The 2,910-nt window shown below is 46.1% G+C and overlaps 1 long non-coding RNA gene across 1 annotated transcript; it reads left to right on the top strand.

Moving 5' to 3' along the window:
* Positions 1-1,777: 1,777 nt before the first annotated feature.
* Positions 1,778-2,008, top strand: LOC139026077 (uncharacterized). The gene is made up of 2 exons (XR_011477782.1): positions 1,778-1,853; positions 1,908-2,008. It is a non-coding gene; the product is annotated as an uncharacterized lncRNA (long non-coding RNA).
* The last annotated feature ends 902 nt before the right edge of the window (positions 2,009-2,910 follow it).

The following is a 2,910-nucleotide window of genomic DNA, read 5'->3' as shown; positions in this document are numbered from 1 at the left end:
TCCCTAGCAGGTCTACCATCCCACTTTTTGCCACTTATCTACCTCCCATACTCCCATACCTCCCACTTATTATTTCCACTACATCGTCCCTCTATCTACCGATCCCTCCTGCCACTGACTCTTACATCTCCTCTATCTCCTCCACTCTCCCACTAATCCCACTAGCCTCCACTACTTCCCCACTACCTCCCCCAGCTTACCTGCCCCACTACATCTCCCTCCTAGATCTACCTCCCACTACCTCCCACTACCTCCCACTACATTTCCCTCGATCTACTCACTCCCTCCCACATCCTCCACTACTCCCACTACATCTCCCTCTATCTACCTCCCACTACCTCCACTACCTCCCTCTATCTACTCCCACTACCTCCCACTACATCCCACTACATCTACATCCCACTACATCTTACCTCCCACTACATCTCCCTCTATCTACCTCCCACTACACTCCACTCTACATCCCACCTACATCTACATCCCACTACATCTCCCTCTATCTTACCTCCCACTACCTCCCACTACCTTCCAACTACATCATACATCCCACTACATTCTACCTCCCACTACCTCCCACTACAATCTCCCACTATCTACCCCCACTACTCTCCCACTACCTCCCACTACCTCCCACTACCTCCCACTCTCCCACATCTACCTCCACTATCTACATCCCACTACATCCCACTACATCTACATCCCTCTACATCCCACTGCCTCCCACTACATCCCAACTACCTCCCACTACCTCCCACTATCTACCTCCCACTATCTACTCCCACTACTCCCACTATCTACCTCCCACTTTACTACATCCCACTACCTCCCACTACCTCCACTGCCTCCCACTATCTACCTCCCACTATCTACTCCCACTACATCCACTACACTCTACACTCCTCTACATACTCACTCCCACTACACTCCCACTACACTCCCCACTACAATCCCACTACCTCCCAACTACCTACCTCCCACTATCTACATCCCACTAACCTCCCGCTACATCCCACACCTCCCACTACCTCCCACTACATCCCACTACCTCCCACTACCTTCCAACTACCTTCCCACTAACTTCCCACTACCTCCCACTACCTCCCACTGCCTTCCCACTATCTACCTCCCACTATCTTACATCCCATCTACATCCCCACTTCTACATCCACTACAATCCCACTAGATCCTATACCTCCCACACCTCCACTACCTCCCACTACATCCCACTACTCTACATCCGCACTAACCCACTACCTCCCACTACCTCCGACTCACTCCACTTTAACCTCCTCACTGACCTCCACTACACTCTCTACTACTCCCGACTACCTCCTCACTACTACACATCTCCCTCTGTAGTCGTACCTTGCCGCGAGCTGACCTACCCCACACTATCCCTCCTCCTACGCCCCCATCTCCCTCTATCTGACCTGCACTTACCAATCTTCCCACTACCTCCCACTACTTCCCACTACCTCCCACTACCTCCCACTACATCTCCCTCTATCTACCTCCCACTACCTCCCACTACCTCCCACTACATCTACATCCCACTACATCTACATCCCACTACATCACATTACATCCCACTACATCTCCCTCCCTCTACATTTTACTCCTAATTATTTTTTCACAAATTCAGTCTTTACAACATCCTGAATGTAAACCAGTTTATTTTTGGATGCAATCTTCAGACATGGGGGCGGCAGGTAGCCTAGTGGTTAGAGCAGGTAGCCTAGTGGTTAGAGCAGGTAGTCTAGTGGTTAGAGCAGGTAGCCTAGTGATTAGAGCAGGTAGCCTAGTGGTTAGAGACAGGTAGCCTAGTGGTTAGAGCAGGTAGCCTAGTGGTTAGAGTGTAGGGGCGGCAGGTAGCCTAGTGGTTAGATCAGGTAGCCTAGTGGTTAGAGCAGGGTAGCCTAGTGGTTAGAGCAGGTAGCCTAGTGGTTAGAGCGTTGGACTAGTAACCGAAAGGTTGCAAGATCTAATCCCCGTGCTGACAAGTTGAAAATCTGTCGTTCTGCCCCTGAACAAGATAGTTAACACTGTTCCTAGACCGTCATTATAAGAATTTGTTCTTAACTGACTTGCCTAGTTAAATAAAGGTAAAATAAATTCACAGAAGTAGCAACAGCATAACATAATCATCCAAACTGGAAAACATAAACTACATCCTAGCGCTAACTGAGGAAAGATTGACGTAACGTAAGATCATAATAAGCTAATTCTCAGCTGACAGAAACCAAAATATGAATTTGATAATAGAAATGACTATTTACAGTTCATCACTTCACGGATAAGCTCATCACTGATCAAAATACCTAACTAAAGACACTTAAAAAAAAATGTATATAAAGTAATCTGACGATGGGTAACTTGTGTACGCCGTCATGTTAGTTTTTCCCCCGCATCAACCAAAGATAAGAAGAGGAGACAAGATGAGTTTGGTCTGCTTGTATGTTGAAGGGGGAGTACTTGACAGGAAGTATACTTGAGTATTGCCGTCCCTTCACCTCATTTGTTATATCATCTTTAGTCTGACAGACGTTTACACTCAGAATGTCAACAAACATGGCGCCACACATAGCCGGCAAAAAGCTTAGCATTAGCTCATCATAATCAGTACAACCTTCAAAATCTGAGATGTCTATCACAATTTATGACAACAGTACTTGAAAATATGACAATAAAAGAGTAAATACAGTTGAAATCGGAAGTTTACATACACCTTAGCTAAATACATTTATACACAGTTTTTTCACAATTCCTGACATTTAATCCTAGTAAAAATTATCTGTCTTAGGTCAGTTAGGATCACCACTTTATTTTAAGAATGCTGAAATGTCAGAATACATAGTCAGAGGAGAATTATTTTTATTCAGCTTTTACTTGTCTGCATCACGTTCCCAGGTG

Source organism: Salvelinus sp. IW2-2015, unplaced genomic scaffold (assembly GCF_002910315.2).
Source record: "Salvelinus sp. IW2-2015 unplaced genomic scaffold, ASM291031v2 Un_scaffold3834, whole genome shotgun sequence".
Taxonomy (NCBI): domain Eukaryota; kingdom Metazoa; phylum Chordata; class Actinopteri; order Salmoniformes; family Salmonidae; genus Salvelinus; species Salvelinus sp. IW2-2015.
This window is presented reverse-complemented; position numbering and strand designations above follow the sequence as displayed.